This window comes from Sus scrofa, chromosome 1 (genome assembly GCF_000003025.6).
Source record: "Sus scrofa isolate TJ Tabasco breed Duroc chromosome 1, Sscrofa11.1, whole genome shotgun sequence".
Classification (NCBI taxonomy): Eukaryota; Metazoa; Chordata; class Mammalia; order Artiodactyla; family Suidae; genus Sus; species Sus scrofa.
In genome coordinates, this window is record NC_010443.5 from 206326578 (window position 1) to 206352485 (window position 25908).

General features: G+C 40.0%; 1 protein-coding gene across 26 annotated transcripts in view; it reads left to right on the forward strand.

Annotated features, from left to right (window-relative positions):
• BNC2 (basonuclin 2) overlaps positions 1-25908 on the forward strand; it is a 455833-nt gene that overhangs the window by 401499 nt on the left and 28426 nt on the right. The gene's annotated exons all lie outside the window — the stretch shown is intronic.

The window sequence follows — 25908 nt, forward strand, 5'->3', positions numbered from 1 at the left end:
CATCCTCATGGGTACTAGTTGGATTTGTTTCTGCTGAGCCACAGCAGGAACTCCTGTTGCTGCTGTTGTTGTTTTTAGTTGTTATTTGCACTTTGTCTTTTAAAATTTTATTGGAGTGTAGTTGACTTACAGCATTGTTTTAGTTTCAAGTGTATAGCAAAGTGAATTATTTATACACATACATATATCCATTCTTTTTTCCCACATAGGTTATTAAAAACTAGTAGTAGATTTTCCTGTATTGTACAGTAAGCTCTTATACAGTAGTGTGTACTTATCCTTACCCTCCCAATTCCTCCCTTCCCCCCCCCCAGCAGTTTCACCTGCGGTAACCACCATAAGATTGGTTTTGAAATCTGAGTTTGTTTCTATTAATAAGGTCTTTTGTATCATTTTTGTTAGATTCCACATATAAGTGATATCATAGGATATTTGTCTTTGTCTGACTTCACTCAGTATGATAATTTCTAGGTCCATCCATGTTGCTGCAAATGCCATTATTTCATCACTTTATTAATTCTTAGAAGAAAGCCAGATTTCATTTACACTGGCCTGCCATATTTCAGTGGGCACAAATAACTTTTTCTTTGGCTGGTGAATACAGTTGGTTTTAGGTTATAAGAAAATATACAGTATGCCAGTGGAGAAATCCTGTGTTAACTCAGAGACAGCAGGGGGATTTCTGAGAGAGGCTGGTAGGGCAGTCTGCAGACTTGCCCATGGACACTCATTAAATGTTAACGGTAACCACGTGTGATGAGAAGCAGGTGGTTCTGAATTTATCTTGTAACAGTATGTCTACAACTGGAGGTATATGAATGAAATCAAGGAAAGGCATTACAGAAATTATTTGTTAGGAGGCAGAAGCAAGGTGCTGTTTACTTAACGTATCTTGAAGAGAAAACTCCCAGAATTTGGGAACGAGAAGCACAGGAGAAGTGAGTGGCCTTCCAGCTCAGAGGTGGGTGGAGGATATTGTTAGAAAAGAAATACCTCTTATATCTGAATAAATTCCCAGGAAGGTTCAGAGCCTGATGGTAGGTATGTTGCACTTCTAAAACCCCCCGAATCACTGGAGCAAGCCGTCCCCAGGGAGAGAGCTCCAGGTCACTGGGTTCTGTGTCTTGACCAGGAATGGTACCTGTCGGATCCCAAACCACCCACACTACCTTTAGTCTTGGGTCACTGGAATGCAGGCACTGGATTGAAGCGTTTACTCATAGCAGATGAGAATATAAGTATCTATGATGCCTCATTTAGGAGGCTCTTAGAGGATTAATAAAATATTTACAAAATCACCTATATGATGGCTTCATTTTTGAAATATTTGGCTCTCATTGCATAATAAATCCTCATTCAAGTGGCTTCTCTGCTTTATAAAGGAAGTTCCATTCTACTGGAGAAGCAGAAATAGATTCCTGCCATAATCTGATTAAAAACAAAAAAGAACCTGTTTTCTCTGCACATGTGTATTCTCTTTTCTATGCACACACACACAGAGCCAGCACCCAACAAACCAAATAAACAAAAGGACAAAAATGATCTTTTTCAAAAAGACTTGGCATTGAATGGCACTCACATGGAAAAGTGTTCAGTGTCATCCTGTTATTCTGATAGTCTTATTTCTGTGTGATTTACATGGCACCTGTAACCAAGAGAACCTTAAGCTGATCAAAGTATAGTTTTTCCAGCCACTAAAGGCTATTGATAGAATTGTTAAAAATCTAAACCTTTGTCTTTAAAAGTCTCGTGTCATTTATTGCTTACTCTTTTATATGCAGTCTCAGTAGATCACATTGTATAGATTCCTAGATGCAAAGTCAAGACTGTGGTTAATCCTTGAATTTATTTAAAGCTGTAAGTATACCAGTGAATAACCATCACGGAGTGCCTACCAACACTGCGCCTCAATTTGGCAAGGCCTCTCCTGAGTATTTGTACTTCCTCTAATTCAATCCTAATAACTAATAATTCTAAGGATAACACTAAAGTCAGGTATTACATCTAGTTTCATAGCTGGGAAACTGAGGTTCATTGTCATCCTATAGCTTATAAGAAAACTAGGCTCTGGGAGTTCCCTGCTTGGTGCAGCAGAAATGAATCCAACTAGGAACCATGAGGTTGCGGGTTCAATCCCTGGCCTTGCTCAATGGGTTAAGGATCCAGCGTTGCCGTGAGCTGTGGTGTAGGTCACAGACGAGGCTCGGATCTGGTGTGGCTTTGGCTGTGGTGTAGGCCGGCAGCAACAGCTCGGATTCGACCCCTAGCCTGGGAACCTCCATATGCTGAGGGTGAGGCCCTAAAAAGACAAAAGACAGAAGAAAAAAAGAAAGAAAGAAAGAAACTAGGCTCTGGAGCACAGGCCTATGACTTCACACTCCACACTGTGTTATATTTTGTTTTATTTTTATTGAATTTGATTCATTTTTCAACTCCATTCTGCCTCCCCTTACTTCCATAGAGAGGGTATTTTAGGATTGTTAGAACCAGAGCTTATCCTTTTGTTCTGATAGTGATCTTTCATCCTCTTTTGCTGAATTTCCCTTCAACTGTAAGCTATGCTCCTTTCTAAAGAGTGACTTCTATGATGTAACTTGAAGTTGGCCTCTTGTTCGGTGTTATCAACTTTAATAAAATATTTTCTCGATGATTAAGAATTTTGCCAGGAATCTATATTAAAACGTTCTCTAAGGCTAAAAAAATATTTATCTGGCATAGTCCGTTCCATGTAAAATGGAAATATTTGTACCCCATTTCCTTTTCTTTCTCAAAGCCCTTATAGAAAGGGATAATGGAACTGACAGCTGTGGCCATAGGAAGTCTGTGCACTCTGTGGTTTATATACATGAAAGATATATGCTAGAATATATGCATTTGCTATGATTTTTTTCCTTTTATTGTTGATAGGTGCAGAAGCCTCAACTTTCCACTTGTCTTACTTGTGATTAATTGGGATGTCTTTGTTCTCTCCAGTGTAAGATCTAAAACCAGCCTCCGTCTTTGCTGAATGTCAGTGCAGCTGCTGTTTGCATGCTGTTTTCTTTGTTGCTCTGTGTGTGGGTGCCTCGGGCCCAGGTCCTCAGTCCCCCTTCTCCTGCCGTGCATTGCCTGGGCTTCTGTGCAGAATGGTAATGTTCTTGGAACAGGGACTTTTACAAATAGATGTATTCTTCGTTGCTGGCTTGGAGTGACAAAAGACCACCATGTTTCATTTTGCCCAGAGCCTCACATCCTGCCCCCCAATCATCAGTAAAATCCATTGCAGTGAGCTCTACCCTAAAGCCACAGAAAACAAATCCCACACCTGTGGCCTTAGAGCATCAACTACAAAGGTCTGGAAACTCCCAGAACGTTTTTGTGAAGCACATCCTCCGTCAGGACTCCTAGGCGTTGCTGTGCCTACTGTTTCTATTCTAGATACTTGTGTGCACCAGGCCCTTTCATGGAGAGAGGGGAAGGAGGTCATGTTATAGAACACAATCACAGATGTCACGCTAACCCTTGACACTGAATTCTGACGGATGTTCTGGGGGAAGGAAGAAACACATGCGTACGGGTATATTTGGGCTTCCACTTAACTTTCTAACTATGCTTTCCTTAAAGAAGTATTTCTGCCTTGATCAGTGGTGTTATTCACAGGAGATTCTTAAGCTCTCTGCGCATACCTCGCCCCTGTGATGTGGAAGGAATGTGTTTTCCTTTCGCCACACCCCTACTCAGCAGGAGTGCCCTAACCAATACTAGGAAACTAAACAGAAGGACAGTGCATGCACTTGCTCCGTGTTCTGCCCTCCTGGGCTTGGAAATGCAGTTTCTAGCCTTCCTGTCCACACTACATGATGGGATAATTAAGGAGGTAAGGCAGTGCAGGTGAAGCCATGTTTCCCTTAGTGCCTGGCACAGAGCAAGTATTTGGGGAACAGTAGTTGTTACTTTTCATGGAAGTGAAGTCCATGTCGTACCTCTCTCTTTTTTGTTTTCTGCCATGCCTGAGGCAATGTCGAAGTTCCCAGACTTGGGATTGAGACCGCCCCACAAGCAGCGACCCAAGCCTCTGCAGTGACAACACAGGATCCTTAACCTCTTGTCACTAGAGAACTCCTCATAACTCTCTCTTTAATGCAGATTAATAATAGCCTTTTAGTTAGATCTGAAGGTGGGTTTCTACCTTGCAGGAGCACTTCAGGAAATGTTGATTTGAAACAAGAATTTTATTTTGTATCCTTTTATATATTGTTGGTGGATTGCTCTGAAAACAAATTGCTGCACTGATCTCTTTTTCTTAAATTATCTTATATTTCTAAGAGGTTTCCATAAATAAGTTGGATATCATGTTTGTAGACTAAGAACTGACAAGCCAGTTGTCGACAACAGTGAAGACTTTCTTCCCTATTTAAATATCACATCAAAACCAAGGGATTTGTAAACATCCCCATACTGTTTTTGTTATTAGAAGTGAATGTTGAAAGCACCCACAAAGCTGCTTTTCCAGCCTCTACTGGACCAGAGGACTCTTTGGGGGAACCAATAGTTGCATCTGCTAATAAATAACATTTGATATCTTAAATGCTCATTTGAATGGATGTTCTCTAAAGGAAATGAAGCTAATTTAGTTCCTTGGCTTCTGTGAGCCTTCATCTCTTGTATATATTATTGTTCAATTTATAATGGTAGAGTTTTTTCCCCCTTAAGGTGCAGACTGAGTTTTCAGTAGTGTCTTTTGACTCAACCTAACCTGACACTATACAGGGCACTAATAAATCACACCTCCCTGTGCACAAATAAGGATGGACATCTATCTCCTGGACCCCCTTTGCTGGATCGTCAGAGCCGAGCTTATGGCCATCTAGAGCCACGATCCTAGAATTCTTTTTTTGCATGGGATGGCAGTGGGAGGATCTGAAGCAGTGATGGGTAGGTGTGCAGAAAAGTACTAAAATAGCAGGCCCTCGCCTGCCATCCTTTCAAAGGCCTGCTTACCAATTAACCCTTGGCTGCATCTTGGGAACTTGGATCTAGGGAGTGTTCCCACCATTTCATAACTGACGAGTGGCTCACTGTTTTCAACTGTGAGCGCAAATAGCATGGTTTATGCTGAACACTTGCTTCCCTTCTGGGAGTCTAGAATTTTGGGTTTGGGTACATGCTGGGTAAAGGGTACCTATGTGACCAACCCACAGTAAAAATCACGGGCACCAAGTTGCTAAGGAGCTTGCATCTTGTAGACAGCACTTGACACGTGCTGTCATAGTTCAGCCCTGGAGAAATTAAGTGCATCCTCTGTTATTCCTTGGGGGCAGGAGTCTTTGAAGTACACTCCTGGTTTCTTCTGGACTTTGCTAATGTTGCTCTGTGTCCTTTCACTGTCATACATCTTAGATGTGAGCCTGACTCTGTGCCAAGTCCCGTGAGTTTTACTGATCCTGGGCTTAGCGTTGAGGACCCCCAGCTCAGTGGTTAAAATCTAACTTGTGTAGGATTCCGTACAGGGAGCAAGGCACAAGGTCTGAAGATGTGCCTTCTGGATGTTCCCACTCTGAATCATTCTTCCTAAGCACTACTTCATTTTGATGTTGAGTTTATTAGCAAATACATTTAGAATATGATGCATAGGTGGGCACCTCTGGCATGTTGAGATACCATTGTGAATTCATTGCTTGCTTTGCTGCTCTCATGGGAACTGAGGTGTAAAGGAGAGAGAGGCTTAACACAGCTTGTTTTCTTTCTCTCTTACATACACACAGGCGCACGTCTTCCCCATTATCTATTTTTCTAATAATCGGAAATCGGTACTAACTGGGATTCTCCTCATTGATGGAATACAGTGGCAATTGACCCTCATTTAGAAATGCTTGCTAAGTTAGCAAAATAAAAATAACACAAATTACCTTAAATTAGGGTTAATTTAGGGGAGTCTTATTAAACTTATTCCACTTCTTGGATGTTTATCTAGGATCTGCCTTTACTCACTGCACCAGTAGAATTTGCCAGAGTATTTAAATCTCTGTCCATTTGGAAGGACTCTTTACTTTGCTTCCTCATCAGGAAACGAAGGAGAAACAGAAGTGCTGCTGAGAAATATCACCCAAGAGAGCATTTGGGGAGAAAGCACAGGACTGATAAGTGGACTCGGTAGGGGCTGCTATCATGGACTCGCCTGCCAACACTGGCCTGGTCCTGCTCTCATCTGTCGGCAAGAGTTTACATACACTTTGGTTCTTTGGTCTGGTAGGATAAGCTCTCTCCATTACCTGAGACAACTGAACCCAGAGCAAATAGAGCGTGCACATTCGTAGACAGTGTCTCTTTTGGACTTCATGAAAATAGACGCTGAAGGAGAAGAGTGAGATAACAATACTTGTTGCTTGCCTTGATAGGTGACTCCATAAAAAGTGAAAGGTTGTTTACATTTTTCCCATGAATGAAATTTTAATTTTTTTTTTTATCAGAGTGACTTAATTCCTTGATGGTTTTTATGTAATATTACCTTTTCTTCCTCCAATAAACATGACAAGTAAAGAAAAAAGGTCCTCCTGGTGATTTAGAAAATCTACAAGTAGTTGATTTTCTTAAAAGGTGGCTTGAACTATTTTACTGCGTGGTGGTTCATGGAGAGAAGCAGTTCACTAACTATAAGTTAGTATATTTCTAAGAGAAGCAAGTCATCCTTTTTATATTCTGTGGAAACATTACAGCCACTGTTTAGAAGTAACAAATGACAATAAGTATGAGAAGTAAAATAAGTGAAAGCCTTTAATATTTTATAACAGACTGACTAGAAAGGACTTCTGTAATATTTCTTTTGTAATACATTTTGTATTAATTCATCCTCATCCATTTTCTTTTTTGTTTTTTTTTTCTCCCCATTCTGTGCATTTTATTTTTAGTACATAACCAGAATTCTATATTAACAATAAAATTGATAGGGAGTTCCCTGGTGGCCTAGTAATTAAGGATCTGTCGTTGTCACTGCTATGGCTCAGATCACTGCTGTGGCATGGGTTTGACCCTGGGAGCTTCTGCATGCTCCAGGCCCAGCCAAAAAAAATTTAAATTTTTTAAAAATAACTTTTAAAGAAAGAATTAAATTTATATGTTCAAAATTGACTATTCCAGTCTCCACTTGTTTCTGTTGTTGTTTTGGGTTTTTTTAGGGCTGCACTCACGACACACAGATGTTCCCAGGATAGGGGTCAAAATGGAACTGCAGCTGCTGGCCTGTGCCACAGCCATAGCAATGGGGGATCTGAGTCATGTCTGTGACCTACACCACAGCTCACAGTGACGCCAGATCCCCTACCCACTGATGGAGGCCAGGGATCAAACCTGCATCCTCATGGATACTAGTCGGGTTTGTTACCGCTGAGCCATAGCAGGAACTCCCACAGTCTCCACTTTTGTATACCTATGTGTTTATTTTCTTTTTGCCATTTGAGTTTTATCAAATACTTGTAAAAGAGATTTCTCTCCTGCTTTCTCTGTCTTATGTATCTGCTCATACATACTGATGCTCCTCAAACCCTGACCAGAACTCAAGTACTTATTGTTCCAATTAAATTATTTTAAATGTTCAAATATTCAGTTTTAATATTGTCATTCATTGTTAGCCACAAGTAGACATTGTTTATAGTCTGTCAAATTTAAATGTGTATTCATTTTCTCTTTTCATTTTTGAGCTCCCTTTCTGATACTTAGTTCCTGATCCCTAAATTTTTTTTCCTCTTAGCTTATTTTTCTATGACAGTGACTCTTTTTCTATATTATCATTGCCTTTTGTATTTTAGAAAAATTTTGTCCCTAAACCTGTAAATAATTAAGTAATAAACTCAGCAGCATAAGCCCAACAAAGGTCGCAGAATATTTTGAGGGAAATGAATTTTTCACTTGCATTAGAAAATATGTTTTTATTTCTTAAGTACATAATATAAAACTTTTTTGGATATCTGCCTTTGCGTGTGTGACTGTCTAATCAGATATTGGACAACTTAGGTTTTGGACTCGTACTGGCTGTTTTTAGATATCTGGCAGGTTCCATCCCCAGTCTGGTACAATGTTTTAAAAGGATCTATTATTGCCACAGCTACAGCATAGGTCACAGCATATAGTCCTTGGCCCAAAAACTTCCATATGCCATGGGTGCAGCCATATAATTTAAAAAACAAAAAAGAAAGAAATGAATTAGATGATAAAGCCAACATAATTTGTGTAAAATGTGCACGGTAGAGTCCTAGTTGCTCTAGGAGTATAAAAATGCGTGTTCTAGAGCCTTTATACCGAAGGGTCTAGTTCTACCGTGCTGGGTTTATCAGAGATTGCATGTTGCCTCTATAGAATAGAAGATGGTTTTGAAAAGCACATAGACAGCAGATGGGAATTTCGAATGAATCATGGGATTTATGATAGAGGTGATATTTGAAAAGAGGGCCTTGGACAATAGTGGGCCTCCAGAAAATCGATGACAGCTTTCCAAGTAGAAGGGACAGAATAAACAAAAAAGTGGTGTGGTAAGAAAGTATCCTGCATTCCCTGACAGTTGCCTTGTCCAGTTATGATGTTAGAATGTGCACAACAAAAGTAAGTCTTCAAAGCTAGATTAGGGCAGTTCTTGATGACCAGCATGAAGAATTTATGCTTAAATCATTTAGCATAGGGGAGTCATCGAAGTTTAGATTGGAGAGAAAACTTGTGATGGAATCAGGGATGCTTTAAGAAAAGCAACTGCATCAGAATGAAGTCAAAATATAAGTGAGGTGAGGCGTTTCCATCATTGTTCAGTGGTGATGAACCCGACTAGTGTCCATGAAGACACAGGTTCAATCCCCGGCCTCTCTCATTGGGTTAAGGATCCAGCATTGCCATGAGCTGTGGTGTAGGCTGGCAGCTGCAGCTCCAGTTGTACCCCTAGCCTGGAAACTTCCATATGCTGCATGTGTGGCCCTAAAAAGCCAAAAAAAAAAAAAAAAAAAAAAGAGAGAGAGAGAAGAAGAAGAAGAAAAAAGAATCAGGTAAAGAGTAAATGGGAAGAATAAGGAAAGATTAAAATACTCCAGTTAGGAAATAAGTTGGGGCATGACTACTAAGCTTACGACAAGAGATATGAAGAGACAGACATGTGACCTGACAACTGAGTTATCCAAGAGATAAGTCGAAGGAAAAATAACTCTTCAGGCCTGGAGGAAATAGTGGGAGGAGAGGAAACAGTAGGGGCAGTGATGGAGGCTTGTGTGGGCTGGGCCAGCAGGAATGCCTTCTGTGCCTGGCATTTCAGTGCAATTCTAGACTCAAATTGCTGGTTGGAGTCCTGGCTCCCGAAATTACCAGCCATATGATTTTAGGCAAGTTACTTAACTTTGATGTGCCTTAATTTCCCCATCTATAAAGTGGGTCGGGTGAGAGTAGCTCAAACATAATACATATATGTTACCTAGAGGCCTTCATGGCTCATTGTAAGGGCTCAACAAAATGTACACATCATTTTTCTGTAATCTTCAGATTACAGGCAGCTATTTTTACCCATTTCTTATGTGAGGACACAAGCATAGAGACTACAGTTGACCTTTAAACAGCACTGGTTTGAAGTGCGTGAGTCCACTTACTACTCAGATATTTTTCTACTGGTAAATACAACAGTACTACATATTCCACAGTTAATTGCATCTTCAGATGTGGAACCGCAGATACAGAGGAATCAAACCACATATATGGAGGACTGACTATAAACTAGACATCCATCTTCAACTGTTCAGAGGGTCAGTGATCCAACCCCATGTTGTCAAAAGAGTCAACTGTATATTATTTAAGTCAATCTCATAGCCTGAAAATAGCATTTTCCGTTAAAAAAAAAAAAACAAAAAAAACTGGCCTCCATGCCTTTGTGCGTTTCAGATTTGGGTTTGTTTTTGTTCTTTTTTTTTCCAAATTCAGATAACAGTTCTTCTCTAGCACCTGGGTTTACAGGCAGAATCCCTAAAGAAACCCCCAGACATGATGTTTCCTTCACAAAAGTGAGAGAGCAGATGTAGGACAAAGATGAGAAATAGCAGGATTGATGGGAAGACCGGATGAGGATTCAGGAACTAAGAAGTATAAAGTTATTTTCAGCAGATAAAATGAAGGAAGGAAGTATGTGTATGCACACATACCTATACCTGGGGTGGTTTGTCATTTCTGTGTCTAATATCAAACTAATTTAGTGCATGTCTTCACTCTCTAGGCATATACGGAAATGGCAGCCAAGTGTGCATTTGCTTTGGGGTTCTTGGTATGCCAGGATTTAACTTTGATCCAGAAAATGTCCAACATAAATGTAATGTCATTGCCAAATATGCTTTCCGAGAGCAATAGATATTGAAGAAAAAAATATATATATATATGTTTTATATATGTATGTTGTGTGTGTATATATGTGTACACACACACACACATCCATATATGTTAGGAGTATGGTTCCAACCATACTGCTGGTAGTAAAGTTACCTCCCTACACCACTGGTTTGGGGGAATGACTTCACACTTCTGTTGGATATCTTCTTGATGGTCATGAGGTGAGGCCAGTCCAGAGGAAATGGTTTCCAGGTGGAGCCAGTGCGGAATTGAAGAGTTCCAATTGATTGGAATCCACTCAGACCCAGGGCTTGGCAGTAGAATAGAATGGATATTCTCTCTCCTGAGCCAGGAATCATGCAGGAGAAAAGGGATGATATTGTGGGAAAGGCATTAGACCGGGTCAGAGGAGCTGGACGAATTGTCTCAAGTCAGCTCCTCAGACTTTAGCTTCCTGACCTTGGGCAAGATACTTATTTGTTAATGTTCTCTTTTGTAAAACAAAAAAGTGTCATTAGATGATCTGTAAATTGACTCCCAACTCCTGCATTCTTAGTATTAATGAATTTGTTCAGCATTGATTCATCCTGGCAGTGGGAATATAAAGTAGAATAATCCTGTGATATAAAGAGATTATTACACACATGACTTAGGAATATAAGGAAATTGCTGAAGAGGCAGGTGATTCTTGCTGTGAGTGGGGAGAAGGAAGAAAAAGGGTAGGATGGGAAACATCTCATGGAGGGGTTCATTTAAGTGGGGCCCCAAAGGATGGGAAGGGGTGTGTCGGAAGCAGAAGGTTCTTAGGAGGGGAGTTTTTTGCTGAACTTTGTGTTATTTATGGCATGAAGCTCTTGGTAACTGGAGCTTTGGAGTTCTTGGCAGGAGATGATGTAGGAAAGATAGGTTGGGTTCCTATTGAGGGGGCTTAAATTCCAGGTAAGGGAATGTATTATTTATTCTATGCACAGTAGGGAGCCCCTGAAGGTTTGCTAGGAAGGGGAGTCAAATATTCTCAGTCTCAGTTTTTGGAAATCTGATGAAGTCTGTGAAGAGTGGGTTACAGTGAGCAGGGAAATCCTTTTTGTTTTCTTAACAGCTGTCTTGTCTGTTACCTTATACCCGGGTGCCTTTTGCACTTACACTGATCCTTCAGTATTGTCTCCCTTTCCATAACCAGCACTGACTTCACAAACCCATGAAAACACTGTGCTCATCTTCTCTGAGGTGACACCAAGGGCTCATCTCCCCTACACCATCTCCCCCACCCCCAACCAAGCATAGTGGCTATGCCATTTTTTAAGTTTTGTTTTTTGGTTTTTTTTTTTTAAGTCAAGGAAATCTACCGTTGAAAGAAAATTAATGATTTAGAAATCTACTTTCCTCAGTTCTATATCCATAGGTAGCTTAGATAGTTTGTTTAAGGTTTTTTTGGGGGCGGGGGGACTTTTATTTAGGGCGGCACCTGCCCTAAATGGAAGTTTAGCAAGTTCCTAGGCTAGGGGGGTTGAATCCAAGTTGTCACTGCCAGCCTACACTACAGCCACAGCAACGCGGGACTTGAGCCGCATCTGTGACCTACACCACAGCTCACTTCAGCGCCGGATCCTTAACCCACTGAGCGAGGCCAGTGTTTGAACCCGCATTCTTATGGATCCTAGTCTGACTCGTTACTGCTGATCTATGACGGGAACTCCAGTTTTTTTCTTTCTTTTTATTTTCAATCAGGAAAAATGTTACTGCTTAGTGGTTGTCACAGTAATGTCAGTCTTAACTGGTATAACTCTGAACTTGGGCATAACACATCATAAGCGAAGGACACTGTATGGTACTTTCATTTTTGCCTGCAGCACCTGCTTGGCTAAAGCTGGATTGACTGAATGTGGGGCAGACACTAAAATCAGTCTTTGGGGATCAGAGGGAGCCCTGGGCGTAGGCTTACAATCCAGAATGACCCAGAGCCAGGCCTGTCAACTCTGGCTTTCATGTTTTCCTTTTCTTTCTGCTGCAGCTTTTTCTTCTAGCCTGTTGAGCGAGTACACCAGGAGGTACTGTGTATGCTTGGAAGTCTGCTTCCTCCAAGTAGCTCTGTCATCAGTGCTGTGAGCCCTCCCTCACGTGCCTGTCTGTGGCTGTCAGAAGGCGGGTCGATGCAAGCTTTCTACACGCCCAACCAGTTATGAGTTGAAAACCATCCTTCAGCCTGGTGTGGCCCCTTACTTAGGCTTGCCAGTTGTCAGCCACCTCCATGTCATTTAAATGGAGGCATGTTGAATGTTTCACACTTCAAAATGTTCTCAAATAATTCATTAAATGGCAGTCATCTCAGGAAGCCAGATGTTTCTGCCCATTCTCTTGCAGACCTTTGTTCACCTGATAATCTTCAGAATCCCAGATTTCTGGTTAAGAAACAAATTCTTCTGGATTATTGGCAGTTGACTCAGTCTGTCTTTTTTTTTTTTTTTAATTTAAATGACACAGTTGCTTGGATTGTGTCATTTTCCTTATAAATTATATCAGAGCAGATGTAGTCACCCTGATGCAACAATGGACTAAACTAATTTCATGGATGTAAACATTGTTAAACAATTTCAAATGCAACTTTGGAAACAGTGTTTCTGAACCTGTTTAATAATGTTTAAAATGCATCAATGAAATTGGCTTAGCCTGTGAGCTTTTATTACATTATCTCTTCTCAATTACATAGATTCTGTGTTTTATGTCTGGACTGATTATAAGTAACCCTTCCCCCCAAAAAAAATTATCCCAGCTGAAGAGTGTGGCTTATCCCTAACCCAATGGATTTGGTTTGGAATGGAACATTGTTGGAACATACGTCAAGAATGCCATATCAGCTATTAAAGAAATAGAAAATATATTCAGGAGGTTGGGCTGACATTTCTGTTTTCACCTTTTTTTCTTTTACCTCCACTGGCTTCCAGTCAACACTCCCCCCCCCAGTACCATTGTTGTGCCTTCACTACTAGATTCCAAGTTATCTTCTGTGAAATATAGCAGAAAACATTAAATATGTTCTTACTAATTGTGATCTGCTAAAATCACAATTCAAGCTCTGTGCTGAAGCCACTTTTTTTTTTTTTAGTTTCAGAAGCAGTATTTAAGTGATGACACACAGTAATTTGTTCATTCTTCTGTCAGTATAATTTACAAGGCAATGGCAGATAAACATAGCAATACAAGATTCATTTACGGTGACACAATGGCAGATACACAGAGCAGAACCCTGCCTATGAGATAAAGTGGACTGAGTGACTTATGCAGTAATTAGGGGATAATTGTCATTAACCTCACAAACAGTAGTTTACCCATATTGTTTAAAAGGCTCCAGGATGCGTAATGACAAGGTAATCTGTCAAAGCGCTAGGGGGAAATATTAATAAGATTTGTGCAAGCCTGGATAGAAAATATGCAGAAAGCGGCCACATTAAGCTAATTGGTGGATGAATATACACTTGTAAAAGTGCTTCTAATGGCACGTTTGCTGCTCTCCAAATGACTACCGTTAATGTGGAGAAGTGGGCTGCTTCGAAAGTCAGGACTGCTGGGACCAGAGGGTATTAAGGCATGCAGACGCAGTTATTACCTTGTGCTCTATAATGCGTGCTTCCCCCTCCCACCCTTCTCTATTTTGGATTTCTGAGTTTGGGGTTATACTAACATATGTTGCTTATTTACTCTGCGTATTCCATTTTTGATCTCTTCTTTCGCCAGCCACCAACCCCAAATCACCTCTATTTTGTGGCCAAATAAAATGTATAATAGCTACCTTGCTGCCAGCTTTGAAATACATAGAAATGCAAACTGATAACACGTACATGGATTTATAATTACACACACACACACATACACACACATGGGGGGTGCCTTTTATAGGAGCACATTTAATCTGAGCAATCAAAGGAAAGTATATCCATCAACAGCCTTGTGTATGTGTTACAAGTAATAATGTGTTGTTCCCTGATGAATGCTAAAGCAGGAAATTAATCTTTGTGTTCTACTGCCATTCTTATACCCAGAGAAGAACAAAGTTCAATCTCCCAGTACATCTCTCTATTCAATCACACACTCACTCCTCAGTGTGTTTTATGGAATACTGCTCAGTGAGTGTTCAGTTTCTTTCTACTTCTGCTCCCTCACATCCTAATGAATATGTTAAAGTTCCTTAGGGTTGCTCCACCAGTTTCAGTTGTGGAGTGATTCAAAGAATATTACGTGAACTAGAATCAGCCATTCAAGCTTTGGAAGCTGGAATAACAGACCAGTATTGAGGATCTTGGTTGTACAGACAAACTTCAAAGATTCAAGGTTGTGGCTTTGAATTCATTCCAAGGTTTTGGCCCTTACCTAATGTGGAAAATCACCTTCCTCATGGAAAAACAAAAACAAAAACAAAAACCAAATTTTTGCTGTTTATCAGACAGTATAGGAAAGCACATCAGGAAATGCCAGGGTCTCTGGCATTTGTGTTTAGATAGTAAAGCCCCAGCACAGACCCCTGGATGGAAGGAAGCTTCTACAGACTCAGTGGCTAACATGGGTCATGTAAAGAAAAGTAAACTAGAAGATGTAGAGCTCAAAGCAAAAATGCTAGAAAGGGCTCTGGTGTGTGTTGTTTATGGCAAAGCAAGCAGATTTATAGCTGTCCAAGGACTCCAGCTTTATCTTTATGTCTGAGGGGAGAAGAAAACAAGACCACTTGTAGGGTCCAGTCTTCTCCTTCCCCGTTTCTAGTTCTCTGAGGATTTTAAACTGTTCCTTTGCAGCCCTGAACCATCAAATGATTTACTCCCTAGCGTTTCAGTGGAGATCATCTTTAAGAGAAAAACTTGTGTCCATTTAAAAGGTTTCCTTGAGGGGAGTGTCTTGTGTATGAAAAGTGCTATTTCTTGGAGCTGCAGAGATCACTGGAAGACTGCAGGTATTTACTTATATAGTTTTATGGAGGGAAAATACATTTCTTTTGGAATGGCTGAGCCTCAAGTTGCAGAATTTTTCACAGACCCTCTTGATGTGGTCTGCGGGGGAAGCTCCCAAGGCCCTGGAGAAACTTCTTGAGCAGTTTCCCTAGTTTCCAAGCAATGTTTTCCCTGCAACTGATCATTAAAGTGACCAGGAGTAAAAATTCACCCAGAATAATTAGCGTATCTAATCATGTCACTGATAAGCATCAAGGGTAGCATCCAGAGTATAGAATAATACAGTCACGCAGATGAGGGCATATTTTCAATCACGAACACAGGCATCCTGAAAGTAAGTTGTACATACACAAGGTACTGCGGGGGAAATTTTGCTTAGGGTTTAAAACATTTTAATTAAAATGATTGGTGTGTCCAGATTCTAGGAGTAAATAGCTGAATAATGGCATTTGTGTTCAGTAAGGCTTAGAAAGTTTAGTTAAGACTCATTCACTGGCACGTGAGCAAACTCAAACTGCACAGTGACTGACAGTCACACTGCTGGTCACGGGCAAAACCAAGGCCAGAATTCAAGTGTAATTAACTTAGGTTCTTTATTTTCCTCTAAGGTTGACTATGAATAAGCTATGTTAAGCATAGTCGGAATTTGGAGCTTTAAGATACAAATTCTGTTTTAGCCTGCATTTTAGGCTGTGCTTAAGGACTCATAGCTAATTTTGTATTTAAGGTTGATATGCTAGGATATCAGCCAGATATAAGATTTTCTATTTTGAAATCCAAATGATTCCCAAGATACTGTTACTAAATATTAAAATATAGTGTATCTTTTAAAGGTTCCCAGATTTGTTATACAATGGAACTAGGTAATTTGAAAAATACTTTGGAACCTTTGAAGTGCCATCCTAGACATTGCAAAAAGTAATTTACTCCTTTGAAAAAATTTTATATGGCAAAGCAAGGCACCTGCTTTATTTATTTGCAAACAAATGCCCATAGAGGAAATGTGTAGAGCTGGTTTTAAGCTAGACAAGCTAAAATTCTTGAGTACAGAGATGAAATCCTGACAGGCCTTTAATAGCGCTTAGCTGGAGTTTCTATGATTAAATATGTTGTAACCCCAGAGTGATCTATCATAATCACAGTTTTTAAAATAAAAAATGCTGTACAGACTGTTCCTGAGGAAAAAAGTGATAGTCCTTTATGAATTATATATTCTTATCTGGTCCATAATCAAGAACATTCTATAACAAAAGGAATTTTTTCTCCAAAGTCAAACAATGTGTTTTAAAAATCACAAGAACCATTTAAAACTAGTGCCCTGGCACTTTGATGTTATCTTGGTTAGAGAGGTGATCATTTTGGGTATACTGTTCAATTTATCAGTAGTTTTTTGTTTTCTTTTAAAAGATAGCTTTTTTCACTGAAAAATAGTTTTAAATATGGATCAGAAAAAGAAATGATAGAAATTTATATATTGAAAAATGTGCCAGAGCCAGACCTAAAAATCATGTATTATTACCATGTTGCTTTTTCCTTCTGTTCCCAACTTCAGTCAAGGGCCATTCCCTTCAAACTTCCAGATTCGTCTCAGGAGAAACACTTTCTAACTCTTCCTTTTTTGCAAGTAATTTGAGAGATGCCTTATCTTGGTACACCACCATTTTTCATGATCAAGCATTCTGAATTTCATAATAAGACTGACAGAGAATGAGGTCGGTGCAGTAAGCCAAGGAAGGTAGTCTCTGTGTACAGATGCCTGTTTGTGTACATGAACTTGTGCATGAGAAGTAACTTTTAAAGTCAGTCCTTATGAGCTAACAGTATTTATAGCAAGGAGGCCTCTGTGTTAGCAAAGACCAATAAGATTCTCATCTTGACAGAAAATTGTTTAATGCAGAATTTTCTGAGAGCTCAAGTGTTCTAACCATCAGTGGATATTCTTAGAGAGCTCATTTCTCCTTAGGGGCAAAATAGGAGGAATCAGAAAGATATTGCAAGCAAGTTCTTTATCATCTGGGCATATTGAATTTAGCCCCAGCTTCTGTAATCACAGCAAGCCAATATATACCTCGCTCTGATGTCTGCACTCTTTTCATGACAGTGACGGCCTTGAGTTGACAAGGAAAGCATATTTGTCTTCCAGAAGGGATGTTCATGTGCATAAATGTTAACAAAGTTTGGAAGTTCTCCTGTCTGTGCCTCACCCTGTTGATTCTTTCTCATGAGACACCTCTGCCCTACAGAGGGGCAGAGGAAGCAAGAATGGTCTCATCAGCATTGTATTCTGAAGGCAAAGTGATGCTCTTGAGAAATTGTGCAAAATACAAATTTCCAAATTGTGGAAATCAAGTGGAGCTTTCATGACCCAAAACAAATGTTGATTTTTTTTTATCAAGTCTAATTTGAACCATTTGGTGCAATCATGGTATAAATGAGTATGCTTCCCTCTGCCTACAGATATTACAGTTGTTTCGGCTGGCCTGGAAACATGAGCCTGAAACACTGGAAAAGCACAGTCACAGACAAATCACTGTGTGAATAACAAATAGTATAATTCTGTTTACTTACACAACCAGGCTACTCCAGTGTACATTGTATATACTCGTGGCACATCCTTCTCAGTCACTGCCTCCCAGAAATATGTGTTTAAACGTAAATTTGCTGAAGCAAGTAAGCATGCCAAGTTGTTTTCCCATGCAATTTCAAGTGTTTCTCAGAAATTAGCACAACGATGCTTTAAAAATTTCCCTAAGTACTTCCCAGAATCTCTTCTTTTCAGTAAGAATTTTTGTTTTTTCCATTTTTATCCATCTCTCCTTCTTGCCTGCTCACACACACATAGACACACAAACTCTGACCTGTGCACACTTACAATTGCCAAGTCATATAAACTAGAGGAAGAAATATTATAATCTCACAAAACGGGGAAAAGGATCTCTGTATGGGGAGAGAGCCCAAACCAGTTAAACTCTCATTGGCTGAAGAGAAGAGGTTTAGAAGTGACTTGATGAGAGAAAGACAGTTTAAAACAGAAATGTCTGCTTATTACATATGGCCCCACGTGAGTTCTTCACCAGGTAACTAGTGGGAGAATGGGAGATAAGAGGACTGAAAGCTTTATAACTTCTCTAAGTTTTTACCTTTAAAATTGTAGGTAGTGTTTTCAGCCCTCCTGGCCAGCCCTGTCCAAGTCTCAGGTGGTTCCCTGATCTTTCATTTGCAGCCCCCATATATTAAGTTGATGGAATGGCCCGTTTATACCATTTGAGATAATGGTCTGAGCCCACCACTTGCTCCTGAGGTGACCCAGCAATTCAATGACAGATTTCCTACTTTCTGGGTCACTTCCTGACACATGTCCACCTAACCAAGAAGCCAGCACAAAGGCAGGAGACGGCAAGCTAAGGGAAATTAACTGCTCTTAATCAGCTTCTTCCCAAGTGTTTGTGAAGATCTGTCTTTTTTTTTCCCCCCTAGGGCCACACCTGTGGCATATGGAGGTTCCCAGGCTAGGGTTGGAATCGGAGCTGTAGCCGCCAGCCTACACCACAGCCACAGCAACCCCAGATCCAAGCCAAGTCTGCGACCTTCACCACAGCTCACAGCAACCCCCGATCCTTAACCCACTGAGCAAGGCCAGGGATCGAACCCGCAACCTCATGGTTCTTAGTGTGGTTCGTTAACCACTGAGCCACGACAGGAACTCCATTTGTGAAGATCTGGACTCATGGTTCCTGCCTGCCACATGGCAGTACCAGCTCTTTAGAGAAGCAGTCTCAAGAGTTTTGTAACTAAACACCCCTTCCTTAAAAATACATGAGTTTGTACTGCAATATATGTAAAGCTGTTTCTAAATTAGTAATATATGACTAAATTTAAGTGTAGAATATTAGCAAGAAGTTTGTCTTTTTAGCTTAAAACGTAATAGAAATTCTCATGTTTCCTCCCCATGGCAGTGGAATGTTGTGTACTCTGTACTAATAGCGAATGCAGAAGGGGGACCTGTATGTTTTTCTGGTCACAGCAGAAAGCAGGAAACAAGAAGATGGCCTATATATAAATAGGGAAGGTGTGAATGTTGAGGTCTGAGATTTTATGCAGTTTTCACAGTTTAATGTTTTTGAGACAACTTCGTTGAGGTATAATTTACATGCAATAAAATCTTAAAATCTTCCAGCTTTTTGTTGTTGTTGTTGGGTTTTTTTGTGTGTGTGTTTTGGGGTTGGTTGGTTAGTTTGTCTTTTTAGGGCTGTACCCACGGCATATGGAGGTTCTCAGGCTAGGGGTCTAATTGGAGCTACAGCTGCTGGCCTGCTCCAGAGCCGCAGCAACGCCAGATCCGAGCCGTGTCTGTGACCTACACCACAGCTCACGGCAGCGCCAGACCCTTAGCCCTCTGCATGAGGCCAGGGATCAAACTTGCATCCTCATGGATGCTCCTCATTTCTGCTGAGCCACGACGGGAACTCCTAAAATCTTGCAGCTTTAAGTGTATAATCTTTATAGTCATTTGCACATTGGCACAACCATCACATAGAACATTTCCATCATTTCCAAAAGTCCCCACTGTTCTTTTCCAGTCAATCCCTTTCCCCCACACTCAGCCCTGGGCAACTACCGATGTCCTTTCTATTTTATATTCTTACTTGTCCAGGATGAATCCTATGACTGGAACAGTAGTGTCTGTAAATCTTTTAGGTCTGACTTTTTAGATTCGTAAGATAATGTTTTTATCAATTGTGTGTTCCTTTTGACTGCCCAGGAGTAGTCCATTGTATATAGATCCCTTGACTGTTTACCCTTAAGCCTTCAACAGCTAGAAAATCTGACAAAATTTTTGTTTCAGGTTTTTGCATAGCATTGTTTCATCAGTTTTTAACGCAGTAATACAGTTAAACTTTACCTGGTAGAGGGCCAAGCCTGACTTGAAATTTGGTCGTGTCTCTGCCTTCTGCCCAACCCTATTCCTCTTGCCCTGAAAGCTCAATTCATCCTGAAGCAGAAAGAATAGAAAATCCAAATCAGAAAACAGGTCATGAAAGTAAGTTGCCAGGATGGTTAGGGCAGAATAATTTCTTAAGCTAGCACTCTATGCAAATCTAGACATGAAATCAAACAGTACATCTCCAAAACCTCTGATTGTGTTTTAGGTGGTCAGCATTTTTAATTAAAAGCTTTAAAATTAGATCGAAGGGAAAATGTTTTTCTTTTTCAGCTAATCATTTTTGGATTTTTCCTTTAAAGTATACCTTAAATTTGACTGTCGAGAATTTCATGAAATAGAGTAGAAAATTAAATTACTCTGTGCTCATCTTTTAGAGTTAAACTATTTCTTAATAATGTGAATACTGCTGGAGCAAATAGACCCTAGATCTCTGCTGCATTGAGTGTTGCTCTCTCATTTCTGTGCATGGAAGGAAAGGCAGGGTTTCCCTCAGTGCTCTGACGTGCTAGTGGCATGCCAGGAACACAGATGTGTTCCTTCATGGACTGCAGATTCTCTGGCCTTGAGGTGACCTGACAGTCTGATGATCTCAAAACCTCTCATCTGGTCTCTCTTCAGTGTCTTTACATCTTTCCTTCTCTATTCTCCCTTTCCTTCAAATAAGAAAAACTCATTGCTCTTACTTGACTTTGATTTTAAAACCAGGCATCATATAAGGTGCTTTGCTATGAATAAAGAGTTCGCATAAAACCATCGAAACCATTATAGTTGATTCTACTCCTGGAAAGATTTTTTTAGAAAATTGCTCTGGAGCCAAATAGAACTGGGGACCAGATTTCTACTGAGTGATGTTATTACCACTTCCAGTGAAATAATACAAGGAAGAAGTCTTTTCATTTAAAATGCTCAGATGTAAATATTTTAAGTGTATTATACTTTTTCTAAACCCAGTAAAACTAGTTTATAAGCCTGGACTAATGGTGTTACTCATCTTTTAATTAATAGGATAGCCAGTTATTATCATAGGAAATCAATACTTATCCTGATACCTTGCATTTCACTTAGCAGGGTAAATCTTATTATCCTCACTGTGTAAATAATTCCCAATGTAAAGGGTTAAAGTTCACGGAACTCTGGTTACAAATGGGAAAGCGTAAAATAATTGACTCGACCACCTTCAAAATTGAACAAGAAGGGGAATTCCCGTTGTGGCGCAGTGGAAATGAACCCAACTAGTATCCATGAGGATGGGGGTTTGATCCCTGGCCTCACTCAGTGGGTTAAGGATCTGACATTGCCGTGAGCTGAGGTATAGGTTACAGACACAGCTCAGATCCCATGTTCCTGTGGCTGTGGTGTAGGCCTGCAGCTGTAGCTCCAGTTAGACCCCCTAGCCTGGAAACTTCCATATGCTGTGGGTGGGGCCCTAGAAAGACAAACAAAATAAAGAATAAAAATATTGAGTGGGAAGGACAAGAATCCAGTTAGACAAACTGATGTGATTTAGCATTCACACAGAAGACTATGTTAGTATGGGTTAGTCAGGAGTCAGGATGTTCATAGTGACCTAACAGACTGAATTTTTATTTTATGAATGTTTATGCTCTGATAATACTTAATTCTTTTTATGGCTCTTCGTCACTTTGTAAAGTGTATTTGACATGATAAGGGGGCCTAGGTTTTAAATCTATACTTCTCAAGCCTTCTGTGAGGAAGTACCAGCTTTCCCCCAGGCAGTCTTGAGCCAATATTCAAGTTGAATAAAATGAAATTAGTTTAAGAAAATATATCATGCCTTTAGTTGTTACAGAAGTCTCACATCTGAAAATTTCCAAATGGTTACTCTTTAATTATTTGCAAACTGGTTCAGACTGGCGCTTAGTCCTTTTTGAATGGCACGTAGACCACTCATGGAAAGTCTTGTCCTAACAGAGGAGTCTTAAGCCACTGTTTGAGAATCACTGCACCAGATCATGCTTATTTCTGTCACAGAGATCTTCAGGTAAAAGAACCTGGCCTTCCCTTTTTTCCCTTTGATGATATCTTCAACCAGGTCAACCCCAATATATGCTAGAACTGATATTCATGCCAGGCACTCAGCTCACAGACTCATTCTGTTGCATCAGAAAGTACATCAATTTTGTTTCTTGCTGCAGTTTCTCTATTTATGTATGTGATGGTGTTAGATAATCTTGAATAATGGCTTCTTTGGAAAGAACATCCATGACATTTCACGTTGCCTAAATCCAGAGAGTGCCTGTCAGGAGGACTCCAGTCTGAGTATATAGAGTAGATATTTGTCTTGTTCCCAAGCATATTTGTTTACAAAGATGTTATGTTGTCCTCTGTGTAAATATAAGTGGATGCTTCTGTTACCACTATAAATGAAGCTTCTCTTTTATCATTCAGGCTACCAGCAAAGTCCTAAATTTTGCTTACCTGGACCTCTTCCACCAGAAGTAAGTGGTTTAACATAACATTTAAAATACCATTTTAGTGGAAACAGCTACTCTGGACTTAAAAAAAAAAAAAAAAAAAAAAAAAAAAGAGTCTCCATGGCAGTGGTTTTAGAAATAGCAGCAGGCATCAAGGCAAGCCAGGAGAGAAGAGAAACCATATGGGACTGTTATGTGCAGTTAAGGGAGGGAAGACAGGAGAGTGATGGAAAGAAGATGCCTCAGGTGGGTTTGGTAAGTTGCTTTGGTTTCAAAGGCCTATTTTAATACCAGAGGCCACCACCTCTGTAGACATTGACATGCAGATTGAGGTGCAGGCTACATGGGGAGACCCTGAAGAAGAAGTGGTGGGAGCATGCTCAGATTGGTTTTCCATAGTGAAAGTCTCTGTTAGAGAACAATCAAGAAAATGGATTGATGGTAAAGAAAAATGGTGTAGAAGAGGACATGACAGTGCTCTGGAGACCAGCCTTGCTTGGAAATCCCACTTTTTGTTATCACTACCTCAGTATGCCCACCTGGGAAATGGCCTCATGGGATGACAGGCACTAGCTCAGTGAACTTGGAGTCAGAATTCCTGGGTTCCAGTGCTGGACCTCACATTAGCTTCTTAGCAACCTTAAGCCATCTCGCCTTTCTTCACCTCGGGTACTTCATCTGTTAAATGTTTGCTGAGCCCTGGAAGCTATTACAAGTTTCAAATGAGATAATCTCCACAAGATCACCATTTATTGCTCTGCTTACTCACAACACCAGCACTCTCCTTTACTTCCCTGTTCTAAAAAAGGATGTAAGGGGGACCAGTGTCTGTGGGTGATGCTTTTATTGTTTTGTTTTGTTTTTGTCTTTTTTTGGGGGGGGTCACACCTGCAGCATATGGAGGTTCCCAGGCTAGGGGTCTAATTAGAGCTGTTGCTGCCAGCCTATGCCACAGACACAGCAACGCCAGATCCAAGCCATGTCTGTGACCTACACCACAGCTCAGCTCATGGCAACACTGGATCCTTAACCCACTGAGCGAGGCCAGGGATCTACCCCTCAACCTCATGGTTCCTAGTCAGATTCATTTCTGCTGTGCCACGATGGGAACTCCATGTCTGTGGGTGACACTTTTAAAAAAATGATCACTTTAAGACTCTAGGACCATCCAGAGTCGCCTCGTATACAAATCATTATATGACTACTCTGAACAGATTGTCACGCATGACAGCTTTCGCTCTGAAAGCTAATTTTATCTACAAGATAAGGGAGAGACATCTGTATTTGACAATTTATGGAGGGCTAGACCCTTGCACATATATAAAATGCTAGAATGCTAGGAATGAACCTTATAAGGAACAGCATATAATTTTTTTTTTTTTTTTTTTTGGCCATCCCGCAGCACATGGAGCTCCCAGGCCAGGGATCAGATCCAAGCTGCAGTTGTGACCTACATTGCAGGAGAGGCAATGCCAGAGCCTTTAATCTATGCTCCTGGGCCAGGGATTGAACCTGTGTCCTTGCATTGCAGAGATGTCACCAATCCCGTTGTGCCACAGCAGGAACCCCAGCACATAACCATTACAGCTTCTTTTTAAAAAATAATTTAAATAAGTATTGCCTTATTGTCAAATTAGTTGTCATGATTCAGACCATACAATCATGGTCTAGAAAGAATTTCATATCAAGAGCTATTGAGTAGAACTATCTACAAGAGAGAATTTTCCCATTGCAAAAACAGTATAGTTTCCTTTATCCTGTTTCCCTAATGTAATATCTTACATCAGCATAGTACAGTTGTTAAAACCAAGAAATTATGATTGAACCACACTGTTAACTAATCTAGAGACATCATTCCAGTTTGGCCCCATTTTCCCACTAATGTTCTTTTTCTGGTCTAGGATCCCTAGAATCTCACATCTATATGTCCTTAGTCTCCTCCAATCTGTAACTAGTTCTTTGGTCTTTGTTGTTGTTGTTTTTAATCTTTCCTGACCTTTATACTTTGAGGAATACTTATGACTGATTTGCAGAATGTGCTTTAATTTTGATTTATCTGATTTATTTTTGTAATTAGATTGGGGTATAAATGTGGGAGCAAGACTGCCCCAGAAGCGACAGCATGCCCCTCTCAATATATATATGTATATCACGAGGTCCACGATGATCCTTGTCACTGGTAATGTTCACTTTGATGACTTGGTTAAGGTGGTGCTGCTAGGTTTGTCCATTATAATGTTATGGTTTTCCTCTTCACAATTAATAAGACTCTTGTATTGAAGATGATTTTATGCTTTTCTAAACTGACAGTCAAGGGTTGGAGCAAGTGCTGTTCATAGAGGGTTGCCCGGTGTCCTGTCCTGTTGGGAAGGAGCTGTGCCCTAGAAAATGATGGAGTCATTATTTGTGTTTGAATAGATTTCTCTCAATCCATACTGAAATGGATTGCCTGACATTACATTGCAGGATTTTTAAGTCCTACCTCCAGGCATATCTCATAGTTACTAGCAAAAATGAAAGTGTGAAATGCTTTTTAATGTATATTTAACCACACATAGTCTGGTGATTACTGATGTGTATTCTCCATGGACTCCCTTTGCTATCAGAGGAGTATGTTAAGAGACAACATTTTTACACATTTATTCTATCGAAATCCATCGCATGTTTACTTTCTAAATATCTATAACTGTCATTTAGAACAGGATCATAAAAAGTCAAATACTCTTACTCAACTTTGAATTATAGGATTACAATCAATTTTCAGAAAAAGTACAATTACTGTTTTTCCCTACTCTGCCTTATGAAATTGCTGTTAAATGTTAAATGACATTAAAATATAGCCATTAATAAAGGAAAAAAATATAGCATAGCAATGGGGGTGCGGGGGTAATGCTACCCTATTCATCTTTTTGATTCAAAAACGCACATAATAGCTTATTTAAAGGAATTTTCATCATTGAATCCAGGGTCATGCCTGCTTGTATGAAGAAATAAAATTTAAGAAATGTATTTAATTCCTGCCTATGGTGTCACTATTTGATAAGGATTAAGGTACCATTTTTTTTTTTTTGCACTTATTCTGAGTTGCACAGAAGGAATTCACATCTTACACTAATGTATGCTAAATAGTTGCATAGTCTCTAGATCATTGTTGTGGAAGTAGCAGTAGTGTAGGCATTTTAGATCACAGAGACCCAGTGGTCTACATTTTGTTTGCTTTGACCTTATTAATAAACTCAATTTGTTTCTCTAACTGTGACTCTAATGA